Source organism: Oryctolagus cuniculus, chromosome 9, assembly GCF_964237555.1.
Source record: "Oryctolagus cuniculus chromosome 9, mOryCun1.1, whole genome shotgun sequence".
Classification (NCBI taxonomy): domain Eukaryota; kingdom Metazoa; phylum Chordata; class Mammalia; order Lagomorpha; family Leporidae; genus Oryctolagus; species Oryctolagus cuniculus.
This window is the reverse complement of record NC_091440.1, coordinates 110,341,820-110,359,478: the sequence shown is the minus strand read 5'-3', so window position 1 is coordinate 110,359,478 and position 17,659 is coordinate 110,341,820. Positions and strand designations below refer to the sequence as shown.

Below are 17,659 nucleotides of genomic sequence, written 5' to 3'. Positions count from 1 at the left end.
CTTAGCATCAGAACGATAGCTGAGCACACAGCTGCCCAATTACATGAAATTTTCTAGTCTCCTTTGCAACTCAGTGTGGCCAACAGAATACAAGCAAAGGTGATATGTGTCTTCCATGCACAGCACATAAAACCTGCCCCACAACTCCTCCAGTTATCCCACTGTCTTGCCCCCTTCCCATAGGCTAGAAAGGTTAATATGAATGCAACCTCAGAAGTCATGTGTTAAAGATAACAGAGTCACCATCAACCTGGGTCCCTGACCTCACCTGACGGGTGGGCACATTTCTATCTTGTTGAGCTATTACATTTGGGATCTGCTTGTTACGGTATTTGACAGTCAATCCTAACTAATCCAGAGGGAAAAGTTTGGGACGTAGGGGATTGGGAAGGTTAAGAATCTGGTGTGGGGGCAGGTATTTGGCCTAGTAGTTAACATGCAAGTTGAAACATCCACATCCCATATCAGAATACCTAGGTTCAATATCTGCATCTGACCCTGACTCCAGCTTCCTGCCAATGGATACTCTGGGAGACAGTGGTGAAGGCTCAAGAAGCTTGGTTCCTGCCACCCATGTGGGAGACCTGGATTGAGTTCCTGGCTTGTGGTTTCAGCCCAGTCCCAATTCTGGCCATTGTGGACTTTAGGGGAATGAACCAGCAGAAGGGTGCTCTCTCCCTCTCTTTCTATCAAATACATTTTTAAAATTTGATTTGTTACTGTCACAATCAGAATGTAGATTGAACTAGTTGGATCCCCAGGGGAGGAAAGAAAAAAAAAGAATGAAAGAGTGTGTCTATTAAGAGGGCAGAAGAATCCCAGAACATGAATCTGACACAAAATGCAAAGGGATGCATGGTGGCTGGAGCTCTGAGACCCATCATATCTACAAATGTGCCACTGATCAGAAGGGAAGGTCATATCCTGAGTGGACGATAAGACCAGAAAGCATGGAACAGGAATCATGTGGTATTCTCAGTTCTCTGATGTCACATGTGAAGTGTGTAATACTCGTTGCTTCTCCACTCTCCCAGAGTCTGGTCCTTCACCTCTGCAGAGGGACAGCAGGTTCTGTGACTCTATTCCCTTTCCCTTTCTGCAACTGACTAGCCAAGAGGAGAAGAGCTAACTATTTGATCTCAACTTGGCCACCCAAATTCTCCCTCCTGAAAACTTGGAATCGGGTCTCAGAAATTTCAATTAGTAAACTGCAAGTTAGAGACAGATGAGGTAATGTACACTTGTAATTGAAAATGCCCTGTAAGAGTACTATCGTCAGGGCTGGTGCTGTGGTGCAGTGGGTTTAAACCCTGGCCTGCAGTGCCAGCATCCCATGTGGGTGCTGGTTCAAGTCCTGGCTGCTAAACTTCCGATCCAGCCCTCTGCTATGGCCTGGGAAAGCAACATAAGATGGCCCAAGTGCTTGGGCCCCTGCGGCCACAGGGGAGACCCAGAAGCAGCTCCTAGCGCATGGCTTTAGATTGGTCCAGCCCCAGCTGTTGTGGCTATTTGTGGAACGAACCAGCCGATGGAAGACTTCTCTCTTTTCTCTCTCTCTCTCTCTGCCTCTGCGTAACTCTGCCTTTCAAATAAATAAATAAATAAATAAATCTTTTAAAAAAAAAAAAGTACTATCTTCAGCCCACAGTGTGATGGAGATGCAGATATTATCTGTCTGCAGAATGTCAGAGGGAAGATAAATAGCCCCTAGCAACCAGAGCTTCCCCAATCCTGTTTCTGAATTCTGAGCATCAGGAGGTCCCACCCACCTGAGTTTGATCTGACAGCCCTGTATTTATAAAACAGTTTTCCTCTTTTGCTTTGAGTGAGTTTATTATGGGTTTCTATGAGTTGAACCCAAAGCAACCCTGATCGACACAATCTGTATTTGGAAGCACCTTCTCCAGCATCATCACATTGATCCTCGTAAGACCATGGGGAGGTAGATGCTATTATCTTCTCTTGTAGATGAAGTCTTGAGATACAGGAGTGATTCTAAGCCATCCAAGAAAGCAGAGAAAGCACTAGCACTATTGCACTTGTGAGCTGAGCTTCCAGAAGCCGTTGTAGAAGATGAAACGCCTTGGTGGGTTTGTAAATTACATGACTGTGGCTTCATTGACTTAATTTACTTAAAATGTACTATTCGTACTCTCTGGAGAGGGGCGGCTGTTTGGCTCATACTTAAGACACCCATGTCCCATATCAAAGTGCCTGGGAAGTGCCTGGGCTTGAGTCCTGGCACCACTTCTCATTTCAGTTCCCACTAATGCACACCCTGGGAGGCAGCAGTCATGGCTCAAGTACTTGGATCCCTACACTCATCTGGGAGATCTGGATTGAACTCCTGGCTCCTCACTTCCCCAGCCTCAGCTTTTGCAGGTGTTTGGGGAGTCAACCAACGAGCAGAGGTTCTTTCTTTCTCTGTCTGTTTCAAATAAATAAAAGGAAAAAAGAAGGTTCTGGGGAAAATAGGATTCAAATCTATGGAAAGACAAAAAAGGAATCTTTGAAAAAAAAACCCAGGATTTAAGACTAGTGTTAAAATAATCTAATAAAATCAGAATTTAAAGAAAAAATGCATCAGGCATTTTTACTTAAAGAAAAAGTATCATTTTAAGTAGTGAACAAATACAAGTATACTAGTATTGCCAGTGTCATAGGAATAGGAAATAAATATCAAAACCTGGGTTTATGACCAGTAGCATGAGAGGAACATAAGTGGACAACTTCTGCGACTAACATGTGGAATTTGGAACAGTGAACAGATTTGCCACCAATCCACCATCTTTACATCCTGTTCTTCACATTGGAAAAATAAGAAGGAGAAAACTCTTCTTGGATTCAGATCTCAGTCTTCAGTTTATGCAAACAGACACCCAGGGAAAAAAAAAATTGGAAACTGCTCATTTTCTGCTCCTGACTACTCTGAATAATCACTTATGTAAGTGTTCATTTCTTCCTTCATTAAATTTTTAATGAGTCCTTCCCAGGCGCCAAGCTCTCCAGCGACACAGCAGAGGACAAAGATAGCTGAAGTCCCACTGTCACAGAGTGGAAGGCGGACAAAACACAAACGAGCAGAAGATGTCATGTTGCTTCAGTGTGAAGAAACAAACGAGTTTAGGGTGCAGGGAGGAAAGAAGGGAAAGCCTGTTCGATAAAGTGACATTTGAGAAGCAACCCGCTGGAAATGAGGGCATGGCCCATGGTATTTTCTATGCTCCAGGAAGAGGAAATGGCAAATCCAAAGGCTCCGAGGTAGGAATGTGCTGAGGATAATTTAGAGACAACAAGGCAACTAGTAAGCCAGAAACACAGTAAGTGGGTGCTTGGAGGCGGGAGGTAAAATCCAAGAGGAAATAGGGCCCAGATCACGTAAATTTTCTGTTACAGTATACACCAGCTTTTACTCCATTTGGGGTAAGTCCTCTATGAGCAGAGAGAGTTTCATCCTGACTTTGGCTAACTCTGATCACTTTGCTGCATGGGAAGAACTTCAGAGAAGCAAAAGGAGCACAGGACTGGCCATTGCACTTGGCCACTGAGGTCATTTTGAGAGGGATAGTTTTGGTAGAGTGGAAGATGTGATGATTTGACTGGTGTGGGCTAAAAAAAGACAGACTCATGTATATGCATGCTGTATATTCACATGAATAAAATATGCACATACACACCTCAGCTAAGCAGAGAACAGATGATTTCTATTATCAGGAAACCAGTCTGGAAGTAGGCCAGGCAGGGGCCAAGGGTGAGGTCTGACTGTGGAGGACCAAGCATACTAAAAAGGTACCAGAGGGGCAGGTATTTGGCACAGCAGTGAAGACATCACTTGAGGGCTGGCGCTGTGGCATAGTAGTTTAAGCATCCATCTGCTCTGCTTCTGATCCAGCTCCCTGCTGATATGCCTGGGAAAACAACAGAAGACAGCCTGAGTGCTTGGGCCCCTGCACCTGTGCAGGAGACTCGGATGAAGCTGCTAGCTCCTGGCTTCGGATAGACCCAGCTCTGGCTGTTGCAGCCACTTGGGGAATGAACCAGCAGATGGAAGACCTCTCCCTCTCTCTGTAACTGCCTCTCAAATAAATAAATCATAAAAAAAAAAAAAAAGATAGCACTTGGGATGCTCACATCTGATATCAGAATGCCTGGGTTCAAGTTCCATATTTACTCCCAATTCTAGCTTCCCATTATTGTGTATCCTGGAAGGCAACAGATGATGGCTCAAGTACTTGGTTTCTGGCCACCTACATGGGAGGCCCGGATTGAATTCCTGGCTTCTGGCTTCAGCCTGGCCCAGCCCCAGCAGTTGCAAGCATTTAGGGGAATGACCCAGTAGGTGGAAAATGTCAGTCTACCTTTCAAATAAAAATAAATTGTTTATTTTTTTTAAGATTTATTTTATTTATTTGAAAGTCAAAGTTACACAGAGAGAGAAGGAGAGGCAGAGAGAGTCTTCCATCCACTGGTTCACTCCCCAGTTGGCCACAACAGCCAGAGCTGTGCCGATCCAAAGCCAGGAGCCAAGAGTTTCTTTCCGGGTCTCCCACATGGGTGCAAGGGCCCAAGGACTTGGGTCCGCCTTTTTTTTTTTTTTTTTTTTTTTTGACAGGTAGAGTTATAGACAGTGACACAGAGAGAGAGAGAGACAGAGACAGAGACAGAGAGAGAGAGAAAGGTCTTCCCTCTGTTGGTTCACTCCCCAAATGGCTGCTACAGCCGGCGCTGTGCCGATCCCAAGCCAGGAGCTAGGTGCTTCCTCCTGGTCTCCCATGAGGGTGCAGGGGCCCAAGTGCTTGGGCCATCCTCCACTGCCCTCCCGGGCCACAGCAGAGAGCTGGACTGGAAGAGGAACAACTGGGACTAGAACCTGGCACCCATATGGGATGCCAGTGCTGCAGGCGGAGGATTAATCTAGTGAGCCACAGCGCTGGTCCCTTGGGCCCTCTTCTACTGCTTTCCCAGGCCATAGCAGAGAGCTGGATCAGAAGTGGAGCAGCCGGGACTCGAACCGGCGCCCATATGGGATACTGGCACTTCAGGTGGCAGCTTTACTGCTACGCCACAGTGCCAGCCCCTTGTTTGTTTTAAAGATGCCACAGATGACTGCCCTCACCACTCTTTTCATTCTCTGGTTTTACACTACCTCCTTCAAAATCTTTTCTCAATTTTCACAATTATCAGTCTGACAAATGACCTTAAACCTCTGTGAAAGTGACTTCTATAGGGCAAGCATTGTGGCTCAGCAGGTTAAACTGATGTCTGCAATGTCAGCATCTCATATGAGTGCCAGTTTTGAATCCCAGCTGCTTCACCTCTGATCCTTCTCCCTGCCAATGAGGCTGGGAAAGCAGAGGAAAATGGCTGAAGTATTTGGGCTTCTGCCACCCACGTGGGAGACACAGATGGAGTTCCAGACTCCTGGCTTTGGCCTGGCCCAGCCCTGGCTGTTGTGGCCAATTGGGGAGCGAACCAGCAGATGGAAGTTTTGGTTCTTTTTCTTTGTCACTATGCCTTTCACATAAATAAACAAAAATATCTTTCAGAAAAAAAGAGAGTAACCACTACTGGATAATGTGCTAGGAAAATTAGCACATAATTAGCTTTGCTTTTGAGTCTCTCATTTCAACTAATATTTTGCTTAGAAAATCATTGTAGAGACAACATGTTCTGTTCTCACCAAACAGATTCTCTTATTTACCAAATAAACATAATTATAAGACTTCATTACAAAGGCATAGTATATTGGGGCCGGCCCTGTGTCGCAGTGGGTAAAGCCACTGCCTGCAATGCTGACATCTCATATGGGCACCAGTTTGAGTCCCTGTTGCTCCACTTCTGATCCAGCTCTCTGCTATGGCCTGGAAAAGCAGTATAAAATGGCCCAAGTCCTTGGGTTCCTGCACCCACATCAGAGACATGGAAGAATCTCCTGGCTTTTGACTTCAGCAGATGGAAGATCTCTCTCTCTCACTTTCTGCCTCTCCTTCTCTCTCTGTGTAACTCTTTCAAATAAATAAATAATAAATAAATAAATCTTTAAAAACAAATGCATAGTACATTAAAAGGCCAATGCATTGCACTTCTATTATTTGTGACAAAAAAACTTTCCCAGTGCAGTCATGACAGTGTTCTTCAAACCTCATCAGCTTGCTCAGGGTCTCCTGTATCAGTGGATCAATTATAACTCAGGGTCAAATGACATTTGTTGCCTGTTTCCTTAACTCTAGATTAGATTTTCTGACCTAGGCTGTTTCAGAATAGTTTTCCTGCTTTTCCTTTACTGAAGAGATCCAAAAGTTACGATCCAACTTTCCAAAATAGTTAGGCCCTCTGTGGCCACAGGAGGACAGAAGAGAGTTGGTAATAAGATAGAATTCCGTCTACAGAACAGTCACTAAACAGTTCTGCGTTTAAACAGCACAGAAGGGCAGCACAAAGCCGGGACTGTCGGTTTTAATCCTGCAAAGTGTCAAACCATAGCTATAGTTCAAATTTACTTTTCTACATGCATACACAAGAACTCTAATCACCAAGAAATTGAACTGAACTCTAAATTTGCATAGTTTACTTATTAAACATTTTGATCATTTTCATATTACCCACATAATAATCTGATTTTAACATTATTTTATTATAGAGTGTTTCAACAACTGTTTGTGCGGTCCAGATAGGTATTTTTTTATTTTTTTATTTTTTAGACAGGCAGAGTGGACAGTAAGAGAGAGAGAGACAGACAGAGACAGAGAGACAGAGAGAAAGGTCTTCCTTTTCCATTGGTTCACCCCCCAATGGCCGCTGCGACCGGCGCACCGCACTGATCCGAAGCCAGGAGCCAGATGCTTCTCCTGGTCTCCTCTGCGGGCACAGGGCCCATGGACTTGGGCCATCCTCTACTGCACTCCCAGGCCACAGCAGAGAGTTGGACTGGAAGAGGAGCAACCAGGACAGGATCCGGTGCCCTGACCAGGACTAGAACCCGGGGTGCCGGCGCCGCAGGTGGAGGATTATTGAGCCGTGGCGCCAGCCTCAGATAGGTATTATAAGCATTAACAAGTAAAGAAATAGAACTGAAGGTAAAAGATGACCCAATTATGGTCACACACAATTACTTCCAAAGTCAAGATAATAATTTAAATCTGATCTTGTCCCACAAAAACTAGCACTTTCAGAAAAGGTCCCCAGAAACACACAAGGACACATGCACTGCCTCTGTGACATATTCACCTTGACATCTAATATACATCCATAATCTTAAATTTCTGTATCCTCCAACGAGGCCAATTCCATGGCTCTAAACAAAATAAATGCAAAGTAAGATAAAGGGTTGCCTTAACAGTTAATACGCTTGTATCCCATATCAAACTGCCTTGGATTCAAGTCCTGCTTCTGCTTCCAATTCTAGCTTCCTGCTAATGAACATTCTGGGAAGCAGCAAGTAAAGGCTCAAGTAGCTGGGTCACTGCCACCTACTTGGGACACAGATTAAGTTCCCAGCTCGTGGCTTTGGCCTGACCCAGTCCCAGCTGCTGCATACATTTAGGTAGTGAACCAGTAGATGGGAGTTCTATCTCTGTCTGTATCTCTCTTTCTCTCTACCTTGCAAATAAAATTAAACAAATAAATGCAAAGTAGGTATTCAACAAATAACTACACATGGTGGATGGTTCAGGTGATAACCCAAGAGACAGCTCCTATTGTCTTCTACTGAGGGTCCTAACACATTTGACACAGCAACCTATGAATCTACAGCCCCTTCTAGGAGAAAGTGTCCATCCCTGGGCCATGATGTGGGCTTCTGCTTAGAGTCCAAAAGAAGGAAGATGGTTTTCAGCCAAGCCAATCTTACACTTTCACTCAGAGATTAGAACTGGGAAGCACAGTAAGAACCAAAGGATTACTGTGAGTATAGAATAGACAATGCAGAGAGAAGATGTTGGGGGACCAGCAGGCATTATGTGCTGGAGCGATGGGCCGTGGGCTCCTATGGCAAAGATATGCAAACATCCAAGATTCAAAATGGATCCCTAATTTCTGTTTACCTGGGACCCTTTCAAGGTCCCATAGTTTAGTTTTTCATGTCTAAAGGACTTGGCAGAACAGCTAAGAACTCTGTTACACCCATAAACACACATGCACACATATTCCACACATGACTTGCAGTAACAAGTGGGACTGTTCTTTACAGCCAAAAGTCTTTACCCAGCCACCGCCCACAGATGGTCTGGGGAAGCTTCAAATTATGTAAGAGATATTCTCCATATCCAATGTAAGGGCACATTTAACTTCAGCCAAGCTCACATGAAACATATGATAGTTTGATTAAAGGTGTACTTCATTCACTCAGTATGAATCTATTGATTATCCACAATGCATCAGGCATTATGGTGGATGCTGGAGTCACAGACACAAATCAGCAATGGAGACAAATAAAATGGAGTTTCTGCATTTGAGGGGCTCCCAGTTTAATCTGGCTGCCTTAATGGTCAAGTCTCTTTTGCATATAGGTCATTCTAACAGAGCACATATTCTCATGATGAGATTAGGGTCAGAATACTGTATGATCAAGTCAGGGGCCAACACTGTCACATAGCAGGTAAAGCCACTGCTTTTGATGCCAGCATCCCCTATGTGCGCAAGTTCAAGTCCCTGCTGCTCCAGTTCTGATCAATTTCCCTGCTAATGTGTCTGAAAAAGCAGTGGAAGATGATCTAAGTCCTTGGCCCCTTGCCACCCATGCGGAAGACCAGGATGAAGCTCTTGGCTTTGGCCAAACTCAGCCCTGGCCATTGTGGCCATTTAGGGAGTGAACCAGCAGACAGAAGATTTCTCTCTCTTTCCCTACCTCTGTAACTCTTTTAAGTAAATAAGATAAACCTTAAAATATTTTTTGAAACCTTTACCTTTCAAATAAATACATAAGTCTTTTTAAAAAATAGTAACAAGGGTCTGGCACCGTGGCACACTAGGTTAATCCTCCGCCTGTGGCACCGGCATCCCGTATGGGTGCCAGGTTCAAGTCCCAGTTGCTCCTCTTCCAGTCCAGCTCTCTGCTGGAAAATATAAGTTTACTTTTTTAATGTTTATTTTCATCTACATGAAAAGCAGAGTGACACAAAGACTTCATCCGGGCCTCACACACAAGGGGCAGACGCCCAAGTATTTAGGGCATCTTAGCAAGAAGGTCGGTCTGAAGCAGAGGAGCCAGGATGCAGAATCAGCACTCGAGTACAGGATGTGAGCTTCGCAAGTGGCAATTTAACCACCTGCATCACCATCTCCGCCCCAGAAAATATAAGTTAAATTAGAAGAGGTAAGGGAGAAGGCATGAGTAAAGGGAGAAGGAAGACCTAGAGAAACATGAGTATGGATGCACATTTACCACAGGTCTATATTTACCATGAATTTAGTCATAATGAAATTTTTTTTTTTTAATTTTAAAGATTTATTTTTTTTTTTTAAAGGCAGAGTTACAGAGAGAGGGAGAAGGAGGGGTGGAGAGAGAGAGAGAGGGAAAGAAAGAGAGAGAATCTCTTCTGTCCACTGGTCTACTCCCCACAAATGGCTCCAATGGCTGGGCTAGGCCAGGCCAAAGCTAAGAGCCTGCAACTCCATTTCCCACATGGGTGGCAGAGGTCAACTGCTACTGCTTTCCCAGACACATTAGCAGGGAGCTGGATTGTAAGTGGAGCAGCCAGAACTAGAACCTCTGATATGGGATGCTGGCATCTCAGGTGGCAGTTAAACCATCTGGCCACAATGCCAGCCCCAATAAAATAAAAGGTTAAAAAACTCACCAGTACCTACTCTAACATGTTAGCTTGACTTTCTAATGTTATTCAATACAGAGTTTTATCAATTTTTTTCTTTGAAAGGAGAGAGAGAGAGATCTTTCATCTGCTTGTTCATTTCCCAAATACCTGAAAGAACTGAGGCTGAGCCAGGCTGAAGCTGGGAGCTAGGAAGGAACTCAATCTGGGTTTCCAGTATAGAGACCATCACCTGCTGCCTCCCTGAGGGTGCATTTGCAGGAAGCTGAAACTCAAACCCAGGGACACAGTTGAGTGATGCTGTGTCCCAAGGCTGCTATGATTGTCCTTAAGTGCCTGTCCCCTGTTGTACTTTCTTAAGCACTAGAGATGTGAGTCAAATATCAACTTTTATTTTTTATTTATTTTTTAAAAGATTTATTTATTTATTTGAAAGACAGAGTTACAGAGAGACAGAGGCAGACAGAAAGGTCTTCCATCCGCTGGTTCACTCCCCAGACGGCTGCAACAGCCAGAGCTGCACTGATCCAAAGTCAGGAGCCAGAAGCTTCTTCCAGATCTCCCATGTGGGTGCAGGGGTCCAAGCACATGGGTCACTTCCTCTGCTTTCCCAGGCCAGAGCAGAGAGCTGGATCGGAAGTGGAGCAGCTGGGACTCGAACCAGTGCCCATATAGGATGCTGGCACTGCAGGCAGCAGCTTTACCCACTATGCCACAGTGCTGGCCCCTCAACTAATATTTTAAATTTTAGAAATATTCTATTACTAAAATAATTTTGGGATGCAGCATAATTAAAATTTTGACAAGTACTTAAGCACACCTAATTTGTATGAACAGTAAGTCTAGTCACTAATGAAATTTTGGAAAGCGAACAAAATAGTCACTCTCTTTAATGAGAAGGAGATTTAATTCTCCACATAAAAACTAAAAATAGGGACCAGTAGGTTAATCCTCCGCCTGTGGCACTGGCACCCCATATGGGCGCCAGTTCGAGTCCCAGCTGCTCCTCTTCTGATCCAGCTCTTTGCTGTGGCCTGGGAAAGCATAAGATGGCCCAAGCACTTGGGCCCTGCACCCGCATGGGAGACCAGGAAGAAGCACCTGGCTTCTGGCTTCGGATCAGCACAGCGCTGGCTATTGCGGCCATTTGGGGAGTGAACCAGTGGATGGAAGACCTTTCTCCCTCTCTTTCTCACTGGCTGTAACTCTACCTCTCAAATAAATGAATTAAAAAAAAATTCCTGGAGTAGGTATTGTGGCACATCAGGTTAAGCCGCTTCTTGGGATGCCTACACTCTATACTGAAGTGCCAGTTTGAGTACTGGGTTCTCTTTTCCAATTCAACTTCCTGCTAATGTGCCTGGGAGGCAGCAGGTCGTGGCCCAAGTTCTTGGGTTCCTGTTACCCACATGGGAGATTCAGATGAAGTTTGGCTCCTGATTTCAGCCTGGCCTAGTCTAGCTATTCCAAGTATTTGGGAAATGAACCAGTAGATGGAAGATATTTTTCTCTGTCTCTGTCTCTGTATCTCTCTTTGTCATTCTGCTCTTCAATTAACTGATTATTTTAAAAATGTAATTCTAATATAACAAGAAAAAATAAAGAAAAACACTATTCTATACAGAAAAACTACATAGTAGTAGCACAAGTACAAGGTCAAATATGGTACACAAAATGCTATAAATGTTCTAGAGAGAACAGGGAAGACTTCACTGAAAAGGTGAACTTTAGCTGGGAGAAGAGGCTAACTGAGTACATGATGTACTAAATGTTACGTTGGGGACTAGAAGAATTATCTTATTTCCCTATTATTGCTCGCTCCCACTATGCAAAATCACTATAATCATATACCAACTCTTTGAAAATATAGGATTGGAATTCTCTCTTCCTTTTGCTTTCTGAGAGTCCTGTCTCTCATAATAAAAACTTTATATGCCACACATAGTCATTATTTAGCTCATAAGCCTTTGGTATATAGGGAAATAAAGTCAACATAATTATAACATCAATATAATATCTTGGTTCTTTAATTTTCCCAGCACACAAACATTCTGAAGCAATCATGGGCAAGCCTTTCCACAAATAAATAGAAAAACTTAGGAATATATAGGGAAAAGGCAGAAATTCTGCAGGAATGCCTTCCGTTAGTGGAAACGGAGGTCTTTATAGGGACTGGCAGTGTGGCACAGCAGGCAAAGGCGCTGCTTGCATTGCTGGCATCCTATATCACAGCGTTGGTTCCAGTTCCAGCTGCTATACTCTTGGCCTGGGAAAAGCAGCAGAAGATGGCTCAAGTGTTTGGGGGCCCCTACAACCCACATGGGAGACCCGTAGAAAGCTCCTAGCTTTGGCCTGGCACAGGCCTGGCCCAGCCCTGGCCGTTGCAGCCACTTAGGGAGTGAATCATTGGATGGAGGAAGATCTGTTCTTTTCTCTGTAACTGTGCCTTTATATGTAATAAATAAATACATCTTTAAAAAATAAAATAGAGACCTGTTTAGAGGCTTCAGGCTTTTCACCCCACTGAGCTGCCAAGAGTAAAGCAAAGTGTAAAGCAACATTCTCTGCTGTGGGTGGTATACCCTCGAGGGCACACACGAGCTTGTCCAGCGCGGAAGATGCTCTGGGAATAAAGGTTCTAACCTTTATTCCAACAGAAACAGGAGATACATTGTGCAATGCTGTAAAAGCAGCCACATTTTTAAAGAATAAAAGTAAAAGCAAGCAGGTGAAATGACATTCCAACATGTAATCAGTATGAAAATCAATATAAAAATACATTTCTACACTTCCTTTATACTAATTTCTTGAAATCTGCTATATGTTTTACACTAACTGTATATCTCAATTTGGATTAGTACATTTAAGTGCTCAATAGCTGCACTATTACGTTAAACAGCACAGGCCTAAAGGACGACTGTGATGTTAAGTACAAATGCCAGCAGAGATTTAATTTTGGTAGCATCTTTTACTAGTATAGCAATTTTAAAAAAAGATTTATTTTTATTTGAAAAGTAGAGTTACAAGAGAGAGAAGGAAACAGAGATCTTCCATCCACAGGTTCACTCCCTAAATGACCACAATGGCCCAGTCTGTCCAGGCTGAAGCCAGGAGCTTAGAACTCCATCTAGGTCTCCTGCATGGGTGGCAGAGGCCCAAGCACTCAGGCCATCTTCCGCTGCTCATCAGCAGGCGGCTGGCTCTGGAGTGGAGCAGCTCGGACTCAAACCAGCACTCACTTGGGATGCCAGCTTTGCAAGTGGCAGCTTAACCTGATGCACCACAACACTGACCTCCATAGCAATTGTTTTTTGATTTGACATACAGATACACTCAGAGAAAGAGGGAGAGAGAGAGAAGACACACACAGAGAAAGAGAGCTTTCATCCACCTTCACTGCCCAGATGTCCACAACAGCCAGGGCTGGGCTGGAACTGAAGCCAGGAGCTGGGAATTCAATCCAGAATTTCCATACGGGTGGCAGGAATCCAAGTACTTGAGCCATTATTGCTGTTTCCCAGGGTCTGCCTTATCAGGAAGCTGAAGTCAGGAGCTAGAGCTGGAAATGGACCTAGGCACTCTAATTTGAGATGTGGGTATCCTGTTAGGACAAATGTCCACTTTGGCACAGCAATTTTTGCGGTCCTCAGATTAGTTTTTGAGTGGTCATCTCCTGTATTTCCCATAAGTCCTACTTTATATATTTATATACATATATATATATACATATTTTTGACAGGCAGAGTGGACAGTGAGAGAGAGAGAGAGAGAGAAAGGTCTTCCTTTACTGTTGTTTCACCCTCCAATGGCCGCTGCGAAGCCAGGAGCCAGGTGCTTCCTCCTGGTCTCCCATGTGGGTGCAGGGCCCAAGCACTTGGGCCATCCTCCACTGCCTTCCCAGGCCATAGCAGAGAGCTGGACTGGAAGAGGAGCAACTGGGACAGAATCCAGCGCTCCGACCGGGTCTAGAACCCAGTGTGCTGGTGCCGCAGGTGGAGGATTAGCCTATTGAGCCGCAGCACCGGCCAAGTCCTACTATATTAAATACAGCAGTTTAAAGAGCATACTTGTTTTCCCCGGACATATGAAGAGTCTTCAAAAATTAATGAAAAGTGATTATGAAAAAAAAAACTGCATGGATTTCAAAGTTTTTGTGCTAAAATAAATTTATCTTTTACATTTGAAGTACCCTAGTACTTTCCTAGTCACTTTTTTTAAAAAGATATATTTATTTACTTGAAAGGTAGAGTTACAAGAGAGAAATCTTCCATTCGCTGTTTCACTCACTAAATGGCTACAACATCTGGGGTTGGACCAGGCTGAAGCCAAGAGTCAGGGGCTTCATTTAGGCCTCCCACATGGATGGCAGGGTCCAAGTACTCGGGCCATCTTCTGCTGTTTCCCCAGGTGCATTAGCAGGGAGCTGGATTGGAACTGGAGCAGCTGAGACTTGAACTGGCACTCATATGGGATACGAGTAACTCAGGCAGTGGCTTTATCTACTGTATCATACCTCCTGGTCAATCTTTCAGCTAGAAGTAGTCATATGGTAAAATCTTGGGTAATAATATGAAAGGGAAGTCTGTCAAATCATATGGGAAAGTTTTTTGGCTTTGTTAAGAAGACAGAAGTTTCAAGAAGAGCTTTTTTTTTTTTTTCCATACCCTTTCATATGAGAACATGATGTTTAGGGCTGGGGCAGCCACCTTGTGATGGTGATAAAAGACCTTTTTTTTTTGACAGGCAGAGTGGACAGTGAGAGAGAGGGAGAGAGAAAGGTCTTCCTTTCCCGTTGGTTCACCCTCCATGGCCACTGTGGCTGGCGCACCACGCTGATCCGAAGGCAGGAGCCAAGTGCTTCTCCTGGTCTCCCTTGCGGGTGCAGGGCCCAAGGACCTGGACCATCCTCCATTGCACACCCGGGTCACAGCAGAGAGCTGGACTGGAAGAGGAGCAATCGGGACAGAATCCGGCCCCCCAAAAGGGACTAGAACCCAGGGTGCCGGCGCCAAAGGCGGAGGATTAGCCTAGTGAGCCGTGGCGCTGGCCAATAAATGACTCTTTAATACATCGAAGATAACAGAACAGTAAGGTTTCTTTCCTTATCAGAGACATAAAGGAAATGAAAAATTCAGCCATGCAAATACAGGGGTGGAAGGACGCAGGGGTGGAGTTCCCCAGCAGAAGAGTGAATCAGCAAAGATGTCCTCAGTGGACATTGCTGAACACTCACAAGCTAAGTTTGCCCTTCTCTGTCTCGTCCATCCCTCTCTTGCTCTTCCCTTTGACTGAAACAGTGATAGAGAATACTGAATACTGCCAATACTTAACAGAGCAGAGAGCTGGAAGCAAAAGCAAAATAGTTCCATAATATCTCTTATTTGCCTTGGTATCATAATAAATCAAGAGCCCACGTTCACTAATGTACATGAGTACAGTTTTTCCACTAATTTACAATGTCAGGGTAATTACAAGGGAGGATGCCAAAAATACTGGCTAAGGAAACTACATGGTTGGGGTGGGCATTTGGTACATGGTTAAGACACACTTAGGATGGCTGGCACCATGGCTCACTAGGCTAATCCTCCGCCTGCAGTGCCGGCACCACAGGTTCTAGTCCCGGTCGGGGCACCAGTTCTGTCCCAGTTGCTCCTCTTCCAGTCCAGCTCTCTGCTATGGCCTGGGAAGGCAGTGGAGGATGGCCCAAGTGCTTGGGCCCTGCACCTGCATGGGAGACCAGGAAGAAGCATCTGGCTCCTGGCTTCAGATCGGCGCAGTGCGCCAGCCGTAGCGGCCATCTGGGGAGTGAAGCAACGGAAGGAAGACCTTTCTCTCTCTCTCTCTCTAACTCTGCCTGTCAAAAAAGAAAAAGACACACTTAGGATCCCACATCCCATATCTGAGTGAATCCCAGTTTCCTGCTAATGTGCAGCCTAGGAAGCACCAGATGATGGCTCCAGAACTTGGGTCCCTGTCACACGTGGGAGACCTAGATTGATTTTCAGATTCCTGGCTTCAGCCTGGCCCAGCCCCAGCTATTGTAGGCATTTGCGGAGTAAAGTAGCAGATGGGTGACCCCTGTGTCCATCTCTCTGCCTTTCATGTAAAATGAAAATAAAATAATTAATTTTTAAAAAGAAATGGTTAACATTTTCAACACTGATTGTATAAATTTGGGAAGTATATTTCCTGAGTCACGTGGTGATCGATACACTAGTCAGTTTCTTTTATACATCAATGGATTTTTTTCAGCAAAGAAAAAGTTGTATACCTTACCAGTCTAACACTACAATTTTCATCCCATAAAAATGCACCAGGAGTATCAAAGGATTCAAATGTCTTAATCAACTCCTCTTATTCTCATACTTAATCTTCATTAAAGCCATCTTCTCACGTGCAATAAAAGGTTCCTCTTTGTTTTACACGAGTTGTCTCAACAAAACCAGCCATCTATCTGAGTCACTCTTAATTATTAAGGTGAATCAGAAGCTCTTTCACCTTATCCACACTTTTCCTCCTCCATGAAGAAAGTGTCAGTTAATACTGCCTCAAAAAACTGGTCAGCATCCTCTCTCAATTGCGGCATTGTACCTCTAGCTATGGAGCAGGATTTTAAAGTCACTCCTCACTTTGGTACCAACATGTTTAAAAGCAAGAAGCCAAACTACAAGATTTAATAAATTTTACTAGCATATTGAAAACATTAAGACAATCTAAAGGCTACCCTTTTCAAGTGATGCCTTCTCGGATACTGGAAGCATTTACAACCTTCAAAATTTGGCCCCATCTGCCCATTTATCCACACATTTCCTCTACTTAATTTCATGTTACTGAAAGAAATCTCACCTTGTAGAAAATTCTTATTACAAATTAAAGTCTTCAAATTCATCGTTCAGCACCAAACTGCTCCAGGGGCAGTTTGGCCTAGAGGTTAAGTATTAAGATGCCTGTGGATGCCTAGAATGTGAGGGTCTTGATTCCATGGGTACCTGTCTCTAGCTCCTGATTCCAGCTTCCTGCTTTAAGCAGAGCCTGGGAAGCGGCTGTGATGGCTCAAAAATTGGGTTCCTGCCACCTCTGTGGAGAAACCTGGGTTGAGTTCCCATCTCCAGCCTCAGCCTAGCCCCAGCCATCATAGAAATTTGGGGTGTGAACCAAAGGATGGAAATTACACCTCTCAAATAAAAAAAAAAACTATAGTCCAATAAAATTACCAGTTAATACATATGCTTTTTATCCAATTCTAAAGATCCAGATTAAAATGTATCATCAGAGACCCTTCCACGAAGACTATTTTAAAAATCTGCTTTCCTGCCTGTTTTTCAAGTGGAACCAGTGCTACCTAAAACACGAAGCTTCCTCAGATCTCGTTTTATATGCACCACTGTCTTCTAAGCCACCTGAAACTTTGCAAAGAACTTCAAACCATCTCTCAGATTTGCTTATTGGCTTGTGCTTTTCCAGAGTCACCTCTTTTCAGTTTCAAAATCTGCATGGCTGCCTTTCTGATTCAGCTTCGTCCTCATCACGCCGGCACGTGGTTCAGGCTCAGTCGCATTTTTACCGCAGGGCTCCCTAAATATCTACCTCGCGTTTGGCTCACTGTTGCCGCTCACCGCGTCTTGGAAAGGGGCCTGCGGGGCTCTCACACCGTGCATGACGGCGCTGCCGCCTCGCCCACTTCTGAGGGCTCCGAGTCCCGTTACCGTTATTTTCACTGGCTTCAAGTTTGCGACCTGTCCTGTTTTAAACCTCTGACCGGTCCTCCCAAAAGAACACCTGATTTTCCCGACGAGGCGCACGCCAGCGCAGCCGGCGAGGGCGCCCAGGGAGGCAGGGAGCGCGGCCTACGCGGCGCCCCCTTCGTAAACAGATCGCCGCGCAAGCGC

The 17,659-nt window shown here is 44.6% G+C and overlaps 1 long non-coding RNA gene across 1 annotated transcript; it reads right to left on the bottom strand.

Moving 5' to 3' along the window:
- Positions 1 to 3,630: 3,630 nt before the first annotated feature.
- Positions 3,631 to 17,657, bottom strand: LOC127492139 (uncharacterized). Its single transcript, XR_007921237.2, has 2 exons — positions 17,241 to 17,657; positions 3,631 to 3,908 (listed from the first exon to the last, which is right to left on the bottom strand). It is a non-coding gene; the product is annotated as an uncharacterized lncRNA (long non-coding RNA).
- Between the last annotated feature and the right edge of the window lie 2 nt (positions 17,658 to 17,659).